General features: G+C 33.5%; 1 long non-coding RNA gene across 1 annotated transcript; it reads left to right on the forward strand.

Moving 5' to 3' along the window:
* The first annotated feature begins 11,112 nt into the window (after positions 1–11,112).
* Positions 11,113–17,565, forward strand: LOC132734772 (uncharacterized). The gene is made up of 4 exons (XR_009626369.1): positions 11,113–11,210; positions 13,697–13,780; positions 14,487–14,615; positions 15,415–17,565. It is a non-coding gene; the product is annotated as an uncharacterized LOC132734772 (long non-coding RNA).
* The last annotated feature ends 3,243 nt before the right edge of the window (positions 17,566–20,808 follow it).

Below are 20,808 nucleotides of genomic sequence, written 5' to 3' on the forward strand. Positions count from 1 at the left end.
ACGCTCATCTCATATGAACAGAGAGAGAGAGTCAATAAACGAATGGCACTCTGGGTAGCGTCAAATCAAAGTCCAATCGTTTGTGTAGAAATTGGCCATTTTTGATTAAGCAATTTTTCGATGACAATCATTTGAACACGTATGATAATATCTTACAGCCCTTGCCAACATCTTTTGTACAGAAAGTCAGTAGTATTGTCTATAATAAGTACATTACCAACTGGAAAGACAGAATTAATAGAAATACGGGTCCTTCTAGACGAGGTGGTAATAAACTCCGGTTGTATAAATGCGTTAAATATGAATATGTCACTGAGCAATATTGCAAATTGATTCTTCCGCCTAGACACAGATCCGCATTTTGTAAGTTCCGGTGTGGGGTTGCTCCCATTAGAATTGAAACTGGCAGATACGAAGGTTTGCCAATAAATGAAAGAATTTGTCCATTTTGTGAAATTACAGAAAATGAATATCATGTATTGTTTCACTGTCCAGTGTACTGTGATATAAGAGAAAAATTGTTTAATCGTGCAATAGATCTTAATAACTTATTTTTAACACTATCTGATGCCAATAAATTTGATTTTTTTGTTTTCCAACCCAGATATGATAAGAATCTGTGCCAAAACCTGCTATCTTATATTACAAAGACGGGTAGTTTTAATTTGTAAATAATCTTTCTAAATTAGATTGTATGTATAATTGCATATACTTTTCCTACTTAAACTGATTCTAATGTGTCTTCGCTTATGCGTTTATTTTTTATTTATTTATTTATTTTTATTATTATTATTAATTTTTATAAATTCATTTAGCCTAGTCCTTTAGTTCATTTAGTTTTTATCATTTATTGTTGTGTTCCTTTCAAATGATTTCATATAATGCGTATATGATGTTTGTACAGTCTCTTATAACTCCACTATGGAGTGGCAATATACTTTTTATTATGACTGTATATATATATATTGATTGTAACTTGTATGAATGTATATTGATGAGACTTTAATAAATAATAAATAAATATATAAATAATATTGAGATGTGCAACATTTCATTTACCTATATAGTATTAATATAGACACCTTAATTATCTCTGACAGCAAACTTAATGCACTATGAACACCTTTCTTCATTATACAGAAGTATGAAATTTAGGTATAAAAATTAATTAATTAATCATTTTTTTCTTAAAAATTTTATTCTTATTTATTAAAAAAAATAATTAAAATAAATACAACACAATATAGTTTATCATAATCAAGTAAATGGTTCATTAATTATTTTCAATGACAAAACACATTAAAAAGTATACATTAGATCTAATTTAAAAAAAAATCAGACTAATTAATTAATATGCTAAAATATTTTCTTTTCTATATGATATCAACCTATCCATTTATTAAACATCTAAAAACTTCGATACTTTTTTTCTCTAATTTATATCAATAATAATTTATCCATTTATTAAACATCTTAATACTTCAATAAAATATTATTTTTTTCTAATTTATATCAATTAATAATAAACTTACCAATTTGTCTGACATCTAAATACTTCAATACAATGTGTTTTCTCTCTAATTTTTATCAATTTATAATAAACATAGGGTCCATTTATTTAACATCTAAATACTTCATATTAATGCAATTAATAAAAATAACTATGGGGAGGAACTGTCTGCTTATTTGCAAATATGCAGACGGTTCTCCCCTTAAATAGGGAGAGAACCGTCAGGGAGGAAACATCAGGGCAGGAACTGGTAAGTGACTACCTGTTTTCTCCCTCGATTGTATAGTTTACAAAGCCTTTTAAGGCAACAATAATAAACCAATTTTATTTATATTTCCAGTTTTTATAATGTTTTTTTTTGTTTTTGTTTTTTTTTTTTTCATTTTTTTTTCATACAATACCGAAATGATATCTCACATACACTAACGCCACAGATCTGATCCATATCAGTTAATAAATATTTTGACTAAACGGCGCCAATCCGTAAGCAGCGTAATGACGTCATCCTAAGTATACACACTGACTTCATTTCAAACATACAAGAATGAAAAATTGGGCACTGATGTAAACACAATATACAGTCCTTTGTAAGACGTAAGTTTTCATTGTTGAAAACTTAATATAAATTGTTTTTTATCATTTCTTTTCTTTTATAATTTCTATATCTTAGCAACAGCAACGAAAATCGGCACCGGAAGATATTTCCGCTTGAAAAATAACATTACTGATCTTCCTTACTTTATCTTGTTAGAATCGAAATAACATCGGTCTTAGCGGTGTTTATCGGCTATTTAACACCGGTTTTGTGATTTTGATGCAAAAAATTAACCTCTCAGGCCTACAGCCTTCGTGGTCAATTCCTAAGCATCAAAACTCCAAACCGGTGTTAAATAGCCGATAAACACCGCTAAGACCTATGTAATTTCTTAAATGAAGGTAAAGGTCTGTCTGGTTAAATTAGAGATCTATCCTAAAATATCGCTGTGTTCACAATCCATTCAAAAATAACAAAGCTATAACCACTTATACCAAAAAGAGCACCGTTTTAAATTGCCTTAAAAATTGATAAAGTTTTGATATTGATACAAAATGACTTAAGTGTGACATGACCTTGACCTGAGAAAGCTCAAATCTGTGCTTTGCACATTGTCTCATTATGATTAACATTTCTGTCAAGTATTTCAATTTTTTTTCACCAGTTCAAAAGATATAGACCGGACATGAAAATTAATAAAAAAGTCTAAATAAATCATTTTATTCCTGGGCATGGTCAACTTTGATCTTAGGAAGTCTAAACTTGCCTACTGCACACCATCTCAATATAAGTAATAACTTTTCCAAGGGTTTAATTTCTTTCAATCGGTTCAAAAGATGCAAAGAGGACAACAATTTTGATGTTGATTCTAAATGTCTAAGTGTGACCTTGACCTGAGGAAGGTCAAACCTGTGCTCAGCAGATCATCTAATTACAGTTAACATTTCTGCCACAAAGTTTCAATTTCCTTCCACCGGTTCAAAAGATACAGACCGGACATGAAAACATATTAACAGATGGACAGACAGACGGACTGACAGACGGAGGCCATTCCTATAATAAAAATTGCATAAACTTTACCACTGATAATTCAGTAGAATTGAACCATTCTCTAGGTAGATGAAAGTGCGCACTAATTGAGTCACCCAGTACAGCTATACCACGAGACTGAGACGATTCACAGAACATGTTCTCATATGGTACAGTAGAAGCTGGAGTATGACCCTGTAAGACAAACACAAATATGTAAAATAAACATAAATATGTGGTGGTAACATGTGGTGGTGGTGGTGACATGTGGTGGTGGTGGTAACAGTGACACGTGGTGGTGGTGACACGGGGTGGTGACATGCGGTGACACATGGTGTCACATGATGGTGTCACATGGTGGTGTCAAGTGGTGGTGACACGTGGTGTCACGTGGTGGTGTCACGTGGAGGTGACACATGTTGTCACATGGTGCTGTCATGTGGTGGTGACATGTGGTGTCACTTGGCGGTATCACATGGTAGTATCACGTGGTGTTGTCATGTGGTGGTGACATGTGGTGTCACAAGGTGGTGACACGTGGTGTCACGTGGTGGTGGTGTCACATGGTGGTGGTGTCATGTGCACAAATCTGATAAAATTCAGTAATTTAACCTTCAAGGTCAAGATCATTAAAGAGCCCAAGTGTTTGATAAACAACAAGGTATTGTCCTTAAGTATGTTATCTTATAATATGAAGTTGATCCCTTCAATAATAGCAAAGTTACAGCCAGTTACAGCCAAAACAATGAAAATTTCAATAATTTGAACTTCAAAGTCAAGGTCATTATTGAGTGATGGTCAATGTCTGTCTGGTTATTTTTAAGGGTTATTCTTGAAGATTATTGTGTTCAAGTTTGAAGACAATCCATTCAAAAATAACAAAGTTACAGCCTATAATAGCCAAAAAAAATGAAAATTTCAATAATTTGACCTTCAAAGTTAAGGTCATTTATGAGTAAAGGTCAAGGTCTGCCTGGTTATCTTTAAGGAATATCCTTGAAGATTATTATGTTCAAGTTTGAAGATAATGCATTCAAAAATAACAAAGTTACAGCCAATAATAGCATGAACAAGTAAAATTTGGACTTGTTACCTTGAAGGTCAAGGTCATTTATGGATGAAGGTCAAGGTTTGTGTGGTCTTCTGAAAGGTCTTGTCCCAAGGGTTGTTGTGGCGAAGTATGAAGACAATACACCAAGAAATAAAAAAGTTATGATCCAGGTACAAGTTTGCGGACAGCAACGCCGCCGCGACTATAGCAATACCTCTACTTTAAAAAAAAAGTCGAGCTAAAAACAATAAAATAAGATAAATAGAGGATATTCAAGCTTTTTCTTTCTATAAATACAGGATTTATTTTTATTGAGTGGTGTGAATATAAATATTTCATGAGTGGTGGATTCACCACAAGTGAAATGTGATAATTTTCATACCACAAGATGAAATATATCCCATAATTATAGAAAAAAAAACTTGTATTTTCTGTTTATTATAGACATGTATGTACTTTTTTCTGTACTTTTTTGACCGACTTCCCTGTTAATTTTGTGTATAATGGTTGAATTTAGAAAAAAATTAATCTAGTGGCAAGATTTTGTGTATTGGTTGTATTTGAAAAAAAATGGTCTAGTGACAAGATACCTGTGAAAAATGGAAAATATGTTTCACTGCAGTGAAAAATTTTTATGGTGAAAATATGGAAAATTAAAATACGCCTTTTATTTCATTTATATTTCTCAATATTTCATTTATAAGTATATAAGTATATAATAAACACAGATATGTAAGACGCATGTACATAAGAAACAGTACAACCTCTACACAAAGAAACCCTCTTTGGAAAACAAAGAGCTTGGTTATTGCTGGGTAGTGTCTCTCCAGAGAGGTTAAATCTATTGTAAAGTTTTACTTTTGCAAGAATTGCTTTAAAGAGGTTAAATTTGCTCTACAGGGGCTTGCTTTGCAGAAGTTACACTGTACTCATACTTGCATAATTCTTTTATCCTGCTACTGTCTATCAGCTGGATAAAGCCTTGACGGATAAACTTATCTATATCCAGTCATTATGTCACATGATGATGACTATCATGATGTCAAATGGTTAGCAGCAAAACAACACTATATATAGACTCTGTTTTATCAGGGAAAAGTAAGAGTGAAACCATTTAAATAATCTCAAAACACAATCAAAGTAGACAAAAGCAGGATAAATCTACATGGATGATGTCAGAATTGGAGATGGTTTATCTGGTTTGCTGGGAAAGTGAATCTTAAGTCGCTAAAGCTCGCCTGGATACACTTTATTGCACACCGGAAAAACCTCCTCCAATCTGACATTAACCATGTATTCTCTATGTCACATCCACAATTCAAATGTGTTACGGTGACTTGAAAACTTAATTGATAGCATAGGAACTCTGGAACAGGACCGCATATTGCGGCGCATAAATCCGAATCCGTATACACCGAGTCCAATCGTTCACTATATTTCCCAGGCGGAGAACGCATGAAGAGATCAATTTTACAGGTGGATAACCGATACTGTGGAAAGAAAATTGTCTTCAATTTCTTTGTAAATGCATATTTCACAAAACTTTATAGCCTATTCTGATCTCGTATGATTACTTTATCCGACAGGCATCTCAAACTCGCCAAACCTTTGTTAACTTATTAGATCATTATCGACAACTGCACAAGAAAAGTCACAAAATTGGTAAAATCGCTCTTTGATAGCCAATAACTTGACATCCAAGCAAACTTCTAAACATTTGTATCGCTCTAAAGGTTCTTTATTAACATATATCCTCATCCACCAAACGCCTGTTCTATTTCTATTCCGTATTTTTGGAGTATAATATCGTTTAAGCGAATTTTCAAAATGAACGCATGAGCCGAACTTTTCATGTGGTTTAATCAGATTGCAAAATGAACGCATGAGCAGGCGGATTTTTTGGTTACTCCAGTTTTCATGGATATCTCACATGTTATCGATCACTGAACCTTTAAATTCCAAAATGTTCGTTCCGAATGTTTGAGCAAACAGAATTCCTATTTTCATACCTTATGACGAATTGCTTATAAGCAATAGATGAAGGTCTGTTCGGTTCTGTGAAAATATAATAAATCCTCATTGCTTAAACTTTGAGTAAAATATTTGCAAAATACAACATCATTGGTTGATAGTATGTTATAATTAAAGATGTAACATACACCTAAAGATCCTGTGACTCAAAATTTTTTGTTCTTATATGAAAAATCTTTGGCTTAAATAAAGAATTAACAATGTTAAAAGTTACAGAAAAACTTTTTGATAAGAATATTGCCAAAATTTAAAATTTCCGATAATAAAAGCTAGGGAGATAATTAGAAATCTGTTTTTTTGGTAAAAAAAATCAGTTTTGCATTCAAATAAAAATTTCAAAACATTTTTCCTCAAGAAATATCATATAATGTGTTTAATAATGTCAACTTCTTAAGTATATGTTTTTCATAAGAACTGACTTTATATACAACTTTCGCAAGATCGATGTTACATTCTAACCTTTTCCCTTATATAAGCGTGTTTCGACGGCTTTTTGCCCCCCCCCCCCACTTTTTGACGCCTCAAACAGTGAAAAAAGGTCCTATTTAGACCCCGAACACTGGTTTTCGTTTGAGAAATGTTGTTAAAAAAGTGACCACTTTTTCGGCGCCGCCCCCATCCAAATGTTACATCAGGGGGTTGCCTGAGTGGATTTGAAAGGGGGCGGAGTCCCCCTCATCGCCAAGAAAATTTTGGACATGTGACAGGCTAAAAATGGCCTGAGGTCGATCTTAGGGTAACTAGTAACAGACACTGAAAAGCCTTTTACTCTATCTCAATTCATTGAGAAGTTGCAGCACTTTAAAATCAGTTTTGATGGGAAAAAAAAACAATGCAAAATAGTGATTTTTGGCAATTTTGAGACGTCCGCCCGTTGCCATGGTAACAGGAATTTTACGATTGAGCATGCTGTTACAGAGGCTATGGTGTAGTCAACATTTGTGCCGAGTTTCATCAGTATTGAAGGAAGCATTTTTCATAGTTTCATAGCAGTTTGAACTTGTTACAGGAGGCTTTTCAATGAAACGGCCATTTTTTGCAATATGCTCATTGGGTAAAAACATACAGGATCTTTAAGCAAGAATATATATATCAACTTCCTTACAGCAAAATGAACATACAAGAAAATGTTGAAATAACACATATTTTTTAGGTTCATTATAAGTTTTTCTTTTAGAAATAATACACTTTTTATTTTAATGAAGAATAGGCAAAGTATTTATCAAAATGTGTTTCAAATTACCTCCCTTTATTTACAGAACTTTAAATTCGATAATATCTATGTAAGATTTGTAATATTGGTAATAATTTATTTGAGTATCATGTTTATCATATTAGACTATTAAAGTTTTGAGGTACAGGGACTTTAAAAGAGTATACATACGCTATTATTTGTCATTTGTCCTTTGTTGTATTTGTTGTTAAATATTATGCGTGTATGATAGTAATTGTATACAATTATTCAGGATTCATGATTTAATTATCAAAGTACATATTTTGTAAAACAATCATTTACAATGCGTGCAAAAATCAAGGATTTTTCCAAAGTGTCATGTAAGATTATTATATAAATCAGCTTAATGTCGTCAGTTGTTGATTTTATTCAACATGACAAGACTTAGTTATCTCTCCGTTTTATGTATTAAACAATATTCATTTGTTTAAGTTATTCAATAAGAGGTTGTTCATTAAAGCTGATAATATGTGTTACAAACGAGGAATTACTTCAATTTCACACGATCTTTCCCAACAGACCTCGTTCTTTTGCTTATTAGCATATATATACATACAGCGTACAAATAATATTTTAATTTGTAAAAAAAAAGTGTCTCTCACTTATTTGAAATAAAATTTGAATTTTTTAAAGTTTGAATATGTTAAATTTGTTAGATAATTAGGAAAAACTTGGGTTTTTAAAAATACCACCTGCTCATGCGTTCACTTTGCAAACCTATGAAACCACATGAAAAGTTCGGCTCATGCGTTCATTTTGAAAATTCGCTTAAACGATATCATACTCCAAAAATACGGAATAGAAATAGAACAGGCGTTTGGTGGATGAGGATATGTTAATAAAGAACCTTTAGAGCGATACAAATGTTTAGAAGTTTGCTTGGATGTCAAGTTATTGGCTATCAAAGAGCGATTTTACCAATTTTGTGACTTTTCTTGCGCAGTTGTCGATAATGATCTAATAAGTTAACAAAGATTTGGCGAGTTTGAGATGCCTGTCGGATAAAGTAATCATACGAGATCAGAATAGGCTATAAAGTTTTGTGAAATATGCATTTACAAAGAAATTGAAGACAATTTTCTTACCACAGTATCGGTTATCCACCTGTAAAACTGATCTCTTCATGCGTTCTCCGCCTGGGAAACATAGTGAACGATTGGACTCGGTAGTATAGGCTTTACATATTGTTTGTCCGACCTTTGAATATCTTTTCATATTATGCGAGCGGGTGGTCTTTAATTATCTAATCTCAATTTAATATAATCTTCTAATTTAAAACTCAGTTAAATTTACGGTATATTGAAAAAAGATAATACTAAAAGATATTTAGATGTAGCAGAAACGTTTTTAAAAACCGTTACAAGATCGAAAATATACGCCGCAATCTGCGGTCCCGTTCTCGAGTTCCTATGATTGATAGAGGAATACTTCAAGTGACATTATGCTCATTTCTTCATCGTAAAGTAGAGCTGAATTTACTATTATATATTTCAAAAGATTGACTGTTAAAATGGTGATTGATCAACAGTTGATATTGGAAAATCTATAGGATAAATTATAAATCTACCTAAAATATAAAAAGACTGTCCAACTTTTTTTTATAAACTGAATGTTACAAGTAAATTTCAATTTTTATTTATGGAAATGTCCATGGGCTATGTGAGTTATTTATCATTCATGCAAAGTAAGTTAAAAAATTGAAAGGAAGTAAGGCAAAATGTAAACTTTGTTTGTTTTCAACTGTTCACTGACACTCACTATATACCCTTGAATGGGCATAATGTCACTTTCATTTATTCCAAGCATGAATGTGCATCTGAGTAGAAATAAGAAAACCGCCTGTATGCCAACCGGATAGTTTTGTCTCTTAAAAGAAATTCACCCCCTTGTAGGGATTAAATTTTGATTATTTGACATAACTTACTTAAATATCTTTCTACATAATTTCATTCTACAAAACTAACTAAAATTTCTTTCTACATAACTTAGATGTCTTTCTGCTCACTTTAATGTATTTCTACATTACCTAATGTCATTCCACATAACTCACTTAAATGTCTTTCTACATAACTAAATATTTTTCAACATAATTTAAATATCTTTCAACATAACTTATATCAGCTGTGTCTACACCTCTGTACGGGTTTGAATCTTGTTGGAGCAATGAGGGATTTATCCAACTAACTTATGAAATGTTCCATATTTCACCTACTAGTATATGCTGAATGCTTGCAGGCATGTGTGTGTAAGAGAATGTGGAATAATAATGTCTGGAAAGTCCTTATATGACTAGTATAGAGTCTGTTTTGTTTAAACATTATTTATTTAAACACATCAATGAAGAAAGCTTTGAGCTTACTTAAACCACTATTGAATCTGCTTCCTTGACCTAAACTGTACTTTTATCAAATGAGGAAACATTTTAATGACCTAAGTGGGACATAAACCCACACTCCCTGGGTTCAGAGGCAGTCTCTATATCCACTGCTTGGTGATCCTTAATGTATGTGTTACTTAAAGCTATATAAATAAACAATACATATACAATGTACATTGCCTTGCCCAAATGTATATACCTTGCCCCAGTGTACATTATCTTGCCCAAGTGTACATTACCTTGCCCTAGTGAACATAACCTTGCCCCAGTGTACATTACCTTGCCCTAGTGTACATTACCTTGCCCCAGTGTACCTTACCAAGCCCCAGTGAACATTACCTTGCCCTGGTGTACATTACCTTACCCCAGTGTACATTAGCTTACCCAAGTGTACATTACCTTGCCCCAGGGTGAATTTACCTTCTCTCCTCATCACAATCTTTACCTCGCCATGAGTAACCCCTCAATGTCTGAAAGAAAGTAGTACAACCTTCATGTAAAAAATCATCTTTGTTATACATATATTAAAAACAAGTTTCTGTTGAAAGCATGTCTTAAAAACCCAGTTTAATTTGCACCATTAATCTTTACCACAAAGCATCTCTTTAGGAAAAGGCATATGTTTTTCTGTAAAATATTGTCCGACAACAATTTTTGTAATTGTATTTATATGTCACTGCCATTTCAAGTGATCTATGTGGAGCAGTTGGCAGTTACTTGTGGAAAAAAGAGCTTAGTATTGGAACATAATCCAAACACACTAGAAACAATGCTAAGAAAGTGGTCTTGAATCTCCAAAAGGGAAATAATTATGAAAAAATAAAGTTTTTTAGGGGCGCAAGCCCCCAATGTAATTACGATATATTCAGTATACTACCTTTTGAACGCATTTAGGCTATCTAGCTGCGCTGAGCAAAAATAGTTCCAATATTTTGCAATAATATTCAGATCATCATAAAACCTTATCTAATTTAAAATTGACTGGTCATTTTATTACTTAATTTTAAATCCTTTTATCACAAAATTACAAATACCATTGCTTTACGCGATTTGAATATTACTACGCTAGCAGTCGATAAAAATTTAATGAGAACCAGTTTATTTGTCCTACCTTCTGGTTCCCGATGCATGAGAGCCAAAGTACTTGCATAAATTTGGTGCCAATTTTATCAAGTCATAAATTAACTAACTATCATAGAACACAATAATTCAGGAAGATGGAATACGATTTTCAAATTAGATAACTTTCAAGCTTAAAATGGTTAAAAAGTGTGAATGACAGAGTAAAAATTTGTATGCGTATGAATACGAACTATTTTCCCTCTGACGTCATTTTCCCGAAATCGCCATCTTGGTCAGTTATTTCGAGAAAAGGTTGAGAAGATTTACTATCAATTAGGAAGTCCCAGCCATTACGTTGATATTTTGGTTGCAATCTATTCCGTATGTATAATCAAGTTTTCTTCACAATCTGGTAAAGCTATTGATCACTGCGGTATACCGTACCCCGGATATTGCTCGATATTATGAGGACTTTCATCCCATTTCGCGACTTTGAACGGGGAACGAAGGTAAGTTCAGCGACGATATTTTCCAAACTAATGGCTATTTCATTTATCTCAACGGATTTTATATATCTAAAGGTATTTTTGTAGCTCTAAAAGACGTAAAAGTATTACAGGTATTTGTAAAATTGATTAAACTACCCCTAAACGATCCGCTGCTCACTAGAAAATACTGACCGCGATACTGTAGAATCGTTAGATATTATTTTTTTACCAATATATCAAAAAAAATTGAATCGAGCAATTTTTTTATTCACAATCCAAGTATGCCTTGTCCAAATTTCAGGCAAAAAGTGTGAAAGTACAAAAAGATACAGGCCAAAAAAGATACAAGAAAGTGTATCGAGTATTGATTTTAAGTGTACAGAGTATTGCAAAATAGCCCAACTTTAGTGTACAGAGTATTGCAAAACAGAATGAGCACATTAGTATGGAAAATCGATATTTTTGTCTAATTTTCACGTCTGTTAATCGATTCAATTTCATTTTTCTGATAATGTACTGTTGATATGATATTTATTTAAATATTTCAGATTTAACAATGCATTTTCAGTGTTATTACTGTTCTTTTCCTACGGGCAAATGCAGAGATTTAATTTCCCATTTGATTGAAAATCACACTTTGGAAGAAATAAAGTGTGTGCAGGGTCGGAAGCAGGCTAGAACCATCAAAATAGACGATAAAAAACTATAAATACATATCTCAAGAAACTTTGATCAAGGAGACCCATGTCTGAAAAGGACAAGAATAAAAAAAAACATATTTAGATGACATTAATGATAGGATTTTACAGGGCAAGTTTGCCTTAAGAAACATATCGACGCACTTCATAAAATATTGGCCCGAAGGCTTATGCCATCCAAGCATGCCGGTATCACTTTAACCTTTTACTGCATGAGCATAATGCGAAAAATGGCTGTTTTCATTGAATTATATATAATTAAGCCTCTTGTTACAAGTTCAAACAGCTAGGAAACTATAAAAAATGTTTCAATACTAATCAAACTGGGCACAAATGTTAGCTGGACAATAGCCTGTGGAATAGCATGCTCAATTTCCAGTTACCATGGCGCAGGGGAGGGGGGTGGCGTCTCAAAATTTCCAAAAATCTCTATTTTGCGTTGTTTTTCCCCATCAAAACTGATTTCAAGGTGCACCAACTTCTCAATTGATTGAGATAAAGTCTAAGGTTTTCGGCGTTGAATACACGGTACCTTAAAATCGACCTGAGGCCATTTAGCACCCCACAAGTCCCAAGTCTTCTCGACGATTAGCGGGGCTCTTGCCCCACTTCAAACCCCCAAACAGAAGGGGGAACATCCCCCATGTGTAACCCCCTTAATGTACTTTTTTAATGGGGGTGGCGCCGAAAAAGTGATCACTCTTTTGAACAACATTTCTCAAACGAAAAAACAGTGTTTGGGGCCTAAATAGCGCATGTTTTACACTATTTGAGGCATCAAAAGGGGTGGGGGTGTAAAGCCTTCAAAACACGCCTTTATGAGGAGGAACATAACCTTTTTATAATCTTATCAAAAACCATTATTCGGTTTTTTGAGCTGTACCCGCTCGGCAGTCATACCGTAACTCATTGCTAAGGCGTAACAAAATTTCACGTGCAGACGGTCTGCCGTTGCTAGAGTGCAGGTGCAAAATGCCTGAAAGTTACCTTTATATGGATTTTTGATATACATGTAGTAGGAAGTCGGTTGATATTAGATATTGGCACACTTGCTCAATACCGTCTAATATTGACAATCTTGAGGCAGTATTAATGCACTTTGGATTTTTTTCCCTTATGAAAATCATGGAGTTGAATAATCTGTGTGAAAGCGCAAAGAGAAAGAGACTGAAAATTAATTTATTATTTCTATGGACATTATTATATAGATACATTTGTAATCAAACATGTGGGTCAATTTTCAACAGTAGTTGAATTATGACAAAGTATTTTTAATAATTTTATTTCACTTTTAGCAACTTGAAAATTTCATGCTGGATGTTTGCTTACCATTACATTTTGCATAAAGAGCTAGCTCTATGATTGACATTAAAGTCCACGGGCCAATTCATTTCTGATATATCTTTCCGATATCTTGTTATAATATAAAAGGCTGAACGTCATCGTAGAATTATTAGGAAAAAATATATATGTTCATTCTTTGTAAAATTGTTAGAAGACTTGCAAGTTACCTATTTTATCAATGCATTTATTTATTCTTGAAAAAATGCTGAACGGCTATCCTCAACAGTGTGTATAGGCTAGAACTTTCAGTTTGCATTTAGGGTCAAAATATATTGTTACAGTCATGACAGCTTTCCTGTTGCTGTCAACAAACTTTAACCTTTTTATAACTTTTCAGATCTTGGTGTATTGTCTTCATACTTGGCCACAACAACCCTTCAAATAGACCAGACTAAACTTGACCTCCATATAAACATTCAAGGTAAAATATTTAAATTTTCCTGATTTTTGCTATTAGTGGCTATGACTTTGTTATTTTTGAATGGATTGTCTTCAAACTTGTACGCAACAATCTTTCAGGATAGGACCTGATGCACTCATTAATGTCCTTGAAGCTTTTGTGATCAGAAGTCGAGTAGAATAATACAAATACAGAACAATTTCATTTACTTGGTTTTGCAACTTCTGAGACAATGGATTTTAAAGATAGTTGTTTTCTTAAAATTTAAGGACAGTATAGTAGATTGAAAAGACATTTTAAGATTTAGTACATACTGTATATACATTATAACTACTATAATATACTATAAAAATCTTTGTTCTTGGACAATTTTGAACAAATTGTTTCTTAAACAGTGTAAGAAATTAGGATTTGAATCGACTAGCCTGGTCGGACTACCAGTTTGGAATATTCACTAGCCCAAAAGACATTTCTCTGGCACAATTAATTTGTTCAAAACAGTTGTTTATATTGCCTCTTAAAATACAGTAGCCTGGTCAGGCCTGTTACTGTGAAAAGTTGGTAGCCCGAGGAGAAATTTAGTAGTCGGGCCCTCGGACTACTGCTAATTTCTAACACTGCTTAAATTATTGATTTGACTATTGATTTCAACTAACATAATTATTGGGATACTATATATGTATATCTAATAATAATTATATTTTATCTTTCCGACTTTCTGTTTCAGATGGTCGGCCTACATGTCAGATTTGTAAATGTGAACGGCACGATATCGATTTTAAGGATGCTTTAGGGTCAATGAGGATGAAATAAAATGTGAGACTGTCAATCTGACAAACCTTGCAGTGAATAAATGGTAAAATGTTTCTTTCAGTAGCATGGCATTTAAGGAAGCGGTACATGATGATTTAGAAGTGGTTGTATATGATATTTCTTAATTATTATATTCTAATAGCTTTTTTTTCTTGACTTGTTTAAAGGCTGACACAGGATAGTCTATTTTAAGTCAGTGAGCTTCTGTCATTGGATAGACTATTGTCACAAAAATCCAAATTTATAAAAAGGAATTACAGTGAATTTAAATATCATCTTATAGAATAGAAATTAGGAACAAAATTAATAACAAGAACAATTGTGACATGTAACATGTACATTTTGTATTTAGGAATTCAGCTTTCCTTTCCTTTTCACCTCAGGTGAATTCACATTAAAATAATGACTACTCACAATAAGCACTCCAACATATCTGACATATATGATTATCTTATCTTCACTTAGCTGTCTATAGCTTATCAGAATCACTCACATTTATAAATTTAAATGATTTTGAAAAAATTGCTGCTTAGCAAATAGATAAAATACTTGGGTGTCTGTGGCGATTGGTTGACTTTAAACCTTTAAGCCTTTCACTGCTGTAGGTTCGTGCTCTGCAAGTGTTTACGGATCATTTCATGTGAGAAAGCTATCTAGCTCATTTATGGAACATTGATGGTACCCAGGTGCCTGAAATCATACACATAGGTGCACCAAGGTCTTCCTCAAGCAGTAAAGCTGGAAATTGTGCTTTAAATTGCCCCCACCCCCCCCCCCCAAAAAAAAAAAAAAATAATGAAATTTTTATTTTGCTATTAACTTTTTCTAAACAAATATTTCAGGAAACAGTGGCGTTTGTATGATAGAACAGTAATAGCAGGAGTGATAAGGACAGATGCATGTAGATGTGTCTTCATGTCGGAAACACTAGAGAAATTGACACATTTGGGTTTTTCAAAACTTAAAGAAATTGGAATACCAGAAGACTGCTTGCCATTTGCAATGTTGGAATGTGTGATGTCGAAAGCCTCATGAATATAGTAACTTGACTTAATCTAATAAGAAAAAGAAAAGACATTGAGGAGAAAACTAGTCACCAGTCTTTCACCAAGAACATGAGATAACTTTCCAATATTTGAAATATCATAATATGTATAGAACTTGAATGAGCGACATAATATGTATTGATATTGAATGAGCGACCAGTTTTTCACCAGGAAAATAAGATCACTTATCTATTTTTGAAATATGTATGAACAGAACTCTATCAACTTCAAGGTGAGAGTTTATCATGAAGAACATGAGATAACTTATGTATGAACAGAACCACATTTGAATATAGAGGCGCCAGTTCATCACCAAGAAGATGAGCTAACTTATCAATGTTTGAAATCTGTTATACCCCGCACAACAAAGTTGTAAGGGGGCTATACTGGAATCAGCTTGTCCGGCCGTCGGGCATCCGTCGCTTTTTTCTTGTCCGTCCATAAAATTAAGATTCCTTTGACCCACAGTCTTCATATTAAGCATGGAGGTAAGTCATGATTAGTAGATGACCTCCATTAATTTTGAGAACACCAAGTCAAAGGTCAAGGTCACAGGGGTCTTGACTGAAGAAAGCTTTTCTGCCCAATAACTTAAGAATCCTTCGACCCACAGTCTTCATATTTGGCATAGAGGTTAGTCATGATAAGTAGATGTCCCCTATTTATTTTCAGGTCTAAGGTCATGGTCACAGGGGCCTTGGCTAATTAAAGCTTGTCCGCCCAATTACCTAAGAATCCTTAGACCCATAGTCTTCATATTTGGCATGGAGGTTAGTCAAGATTAGTAGAATACCCCTATTGATTTTGAGGTTACTGGGGCAAAGGTCAAGGTCACAGGGGCTTTTATTACAATTAGCTTGTCTGCTCAAATGGTCTCATATATTCATCATAAAACACCTCCAGGCAAGGCTGCATGAAATGGGTGGGGAGGGGTGTTATTGAAGTCATTCAATGGCAGTTTTAGTTTTGAGGTCAGTAGGTCCAAGGTAAAGTTCACTTTGATCTTTTCCACTAAAACATGTAGAATATATAACTTAGCAATGCACTGGCTTACTTCCCTCAGATTTGGCTGAGCTGTAAATGACTACTGTTGATTCTGACAAATTGGTATGTGGGGGTATTCACGCCATGACAATGGCAGTTCTAGTTTGTACAGAAAATATCAAGGTGCAAGTTTCTTTTATTAAGAATAGACTTATTGATTAGATAACTTACAATATTTACAAACATTTATAATACCACACCCATTTAAAGTATTTCAGCTGAGATTGTATTATCCAAAATACATGTATTGTTATAATGTACTTTATAGTATATTTATTGATATATTTATTGTAAAGTTTTGATTCTACTAGATTTTAAAAACATTTAGATTTTACTAGATCTTGAAAATATTTTGTTCCATGCTCTTTCATTTAATTTTGAATAATGAATCCAATAAATACCTATAATAAGTATAGGATTAAAATTGATAATGTTTTCTATCTTTAACTTATATAAAAAAAGTAATGTTTAAACTGCTGGTTAGATTTCAAACAGGACTAAACAGGGGTGTACAGTGCCATCCTTAGTTGTGCACATTGTTGGCATGTTCTCATTGTCGGATACCCACGGCCGAACCATTAACATTCATCATTGATTGCATGTTATGTGACATGTTTATCAATTGTGGGTATCCAACGATGGCAGCCATGTTCTGTTTCTCTGCACAAAATGGCCCAAGAGTTAAAAAAAGAAAAATCTATCACATGTACAACTGCCAAAATTCAAAAGAGTGATCAGAACCATACACAGTTTTGGGAGACATGTTTTTGTGACAAAAGCCCTTCAAGTTCATATATGACCTTGACCTTTATTTGATATAAAATATCTTTGGAGTTAGCTGGAATTGTCATTACTTTGTTATTTTTTACAGATTTGAATCATGCTTGAACAAACAAACACAGAACCAACTATTTGAATTTTTCTGATATATGATAACTTTGACCTTTAAATGACCATTACCTACAAGGTCAAACAATTGAAATTCACTCACATTGTCATAACTTTGTTTTTGTTAACCAGGTTTTCAACGGAAACCGGGTTATTGTAATGCCAAAGTCGGCGGGCGGACAGGCGGGCGGGCGTCAACTTTTGGTTTCCGCTCAATAACTTTAGTTTGCTTTGGCCTATTGACACCAAACTTGGTGTATGGATAGCATATATAAAGAGGCAGCTTGGGATTGCTACCCAGGTGTCTGTGATCAAGGTCAAGGTCACTGTTACTAAAAATAGAAATTCAGTTTCCGCTCAATAACTTGAGTTTTCTTTGGCCTATTGACACCAATCCTGTTGTATGGATAGCTTATATCAAGTGGCAGCTTGGGATTGCTATCCAGGTGTATGTGATCAAGGTCACTGTTACTAAAAATAAAAATTCAGTTTCCGCTCAATAACTTGAGTTTGCTTTGGCCTATTGACACCAAACTTGGTGTATGGAAAGCTTATATCAAGAGGCAGCTTGGGATTGCTACCCAGGTGTCTGTGATCAAGGTCAAGGTCACTGTTACTAAAAATAGAAATTCAGTTTAAGCTCAATAACTTGAGTTTGCTTTGGCCTATTGACACCAAACTTGGTGTATGGATAGCTTATATCAAGAGGCAGCATGGGATTGCTATCCAAGTGTCTGTGATCAAGGTCAAGGTCACTGTTCAAAAATAGAAATTCAGTTTCCGCTCAATAACTTGAGTTTGCTTTGGCCTATTGACACCTAACTTGGTGTATGGATAGCTTATATCAAGAGGCAGCTTGGGATTGCTACCCAGGTGTCTGTGATCAAGGTCAAGGTCACTGTTACTAAAAATAGAAATTCAGTTTCCGCTCTATAACTTGAGTTTGCTTTGGCCTATTGACACCTAACTTGGTGTATGGATAGCTTATATCAAGAGGCAGCTTGGGATTGCTACCCAGGTGTCTGTTATCAAGGTCAAGGTCACTGTTACTAAAAATAGAAATTCAGTTTCTGCTCAATAACTCGAGTTTGCTTTGGCCTATTGACACCAAACTTGGTGTATGGATAGCTTATATCAAGAGGCAGCTTGGGATTGCTATCCAGGTGTCTGTTATCAAGGTCAAGGTCACTGTTATTAAAAATAGAAATTAAGTTTCCGCTCAATAACTTGAGTTTGCTTTGGCCTTTTGACACCAAACTTAATGAATGGGTAGCTTATATCAAGAGGCAGCTTGGGATTGCTACCCAGGTGTCTGTGATCAAGGTTAATGTATTTAGTTTTCATGTTATAACTTGAGTTTGCTTTGACCTTTTGACAATAAACTTGCTGAGTGGCAGCTTTGGATTGCTACTTAGATATCTGGGAGCAAGTTCAAGGTCATTTGCTTACAATAGAATTTTCAGCTTCTACTCATTAACTTCAGTGTACTTTGACCTATTGATTGCTGTCACATAAAAATTTGGTCGTTGAAAACCTGGTTTTCGTCGCATTGCGGCGCTTTTTGTCTATGATTTGATTCATTCTTGGACAAAAGAACAATTATCATTCAACTATGACCTTTACTATTCAAATTTGAAATTTACTTTATACATTTATATTATGTTTTCTAGGAGTACTCTAATAGATATTACAATATTCTCCTATTGATGTGTTTGACTTCCAATGTAAGAAAAAGCCGAGCATGGCCCAAGCTAGATAGTGGCTCTTGTTTTCAATGCCAACTTGATTATATGTATCCATTCCAATTTACATTCTCACATGTATTATCTATTGTGCTTGAAAGGTTTCTACAAAAAATAAGTTTGTTCTTACAGTCCTGGTTTTATTTTAGAAATATTTTATAGACAGTTAAATTTTCTGTTCATTTTCTATCTGCATAATCATTTCTTGGAATAAATATAGTAAGTACACTAATTTATGTGTTATACATTCACATAAGGAAGTACTTTACATGAAAATTGGTTAAACAACTATAGTTTCCCAACAAAATCCAATGTCATAATTTAAAATGTTTATTCATGATATACATGTATATGATATCAATTATGCATTTTGCCTGGGTTTGTTAGTATGTTCTTGGTACATGATTTTCAATTTTGACAAGAGTTTGGAAGCGATACTATTATATTGTGTACAAAATGGGCACTTATTCAACTTTGAAAGAAGAATAATATCAGATTGGAACACCTAAAGTAGATTGCTATACATATCTCGAATTTAGCACATACTGCGCCCCCATCAGTGCTTTCAGCACTTTGATTATTTATACCAGTTACATTCCCTTGGTTTAAAGTCCTGTATCCATATGGTTCCAAACTTTTCAACATTTGTCTGTAAGTGCTTAAGTTCCATATAGTTTTATAAATCCCTCTTCTAATAAAATATGAAATAATTCAGCCAGTGCTGAACAGTATCTTGGGTATTCCTCCACAAATTAAAGCACAAGGATAATCTTTTTAACGTTGTAAGTGTGACTTAAAACCCAATAAACATCAACAATAAATTAATTGAAACAATCAACTTAGTCTGGTTCCCAGCTTCTATTGTAAACAAATAGAAGTCTGGCATTGACGAAACAATGGTCGACGCGATGATAGCTGTAAGTTAACCAAATATTTTTAAAAAGTGGTTCATCGGGATATTGTTGAATTTTTAATCGATATGTATATATAAAATTCTTAAAAATGACGTTTATTTTCGTGGAGCATTTTCACATGTTATTTTTTTTTAACTTCAATAAGTTGAGTACTTTTCGGACAAATACGAAGATTGTGATATTTCGGATATGAAATCATAAGTTTTCTTGTAAAATGATTTTGTTTTGTATCGTGATCAATACGAATTGATAATATTGTAATGTTAACATCGCGCATCATTTTAAGCTTTATTATAATAGAAATGTGGCCCAAACGGCACAAAAACACGCTTAAAATAACTTACTGCAATACTGTCAACTTTTAACACTTTCAATGATTTACCTTAGGCCAAATCCTGGATCCGCCACTGCACCTCACACACATTTATGAACATAGAAATGGATATTAATTTTAATTCAATAGAAGCTGATTGTTAGTATTTATACATGTATAGAATGTGGTACCCCCACCAATCTAATTAAAAATGACCTGGCTTTTTTATGTTTATAATAAAAGTGTCATGTCTTTTTTCTGTTTTCAGGATATAAGTAGCCAGTCAATC

This window comes from Ruditapes philippinarum, unplaced genomic scaffold, assembly GCF_026571515.1.
Source record: "Ruditapes philippinarum isolate M1 unplaced genomic scaffold, ASM2657151v2 ctg14408_1_1_1_1, whole genome shotgun sequence".
Classification (NCBI taxonomy): Eukaryota; Metazoa; Mollusca; class Bivalvia; order Venerida; family Veneridae; genus Ruditapes; species Ruditapes philippinarum.